Here is a 219-nt window from a genome sequence, read left to right on the forward strand (position 1 = left end):
CTGATGGATCATTCAACCAAACTTATTTTTTCTAATTCCCTAAATTTCTCATTCTCTTTCATAGCTGTTGCTAATGGATGCTCAAGTGAATTACCATAATTTTTTCACGTCTTGCTCTGTATATACTGATATATCATATCACAGCTGAAATTAAATATGATTTAGTAAATGCAGTATGACATCCGTGTATCACGATGCGTTCTTGTAAGCAGTGCGCGT

General features: G+C 34.2%; 1 protein-coding gene across 1 annotated transcript in view; it reads left to right on the forward strand.

Moving 5' to 3' along the window:
• Positions 1-219, forward strand: part of LOC119587745 (nephrin-like) — a gene marked incomplete at both ends in the record, with an annotated part of 138,820 nt that overhangs the window by 110,420 nt on the left and 28,181 nt on the right.

This window comes from Penaeus monodon, chromosome 23 (genome assembly GCF_015228065.2).
Source record: "Penaeus monodon isolate SGIC_2016 chromosome 23, NSTDA_Pmon_1, whole genome shotgun sequence".
NCBI classification, from domain to species: Eukaryota; Metazoa; Arthropoda; class Malacostraca; order Decapoda; family Penaeidae; genus Penaeus; species Penaeus monodon.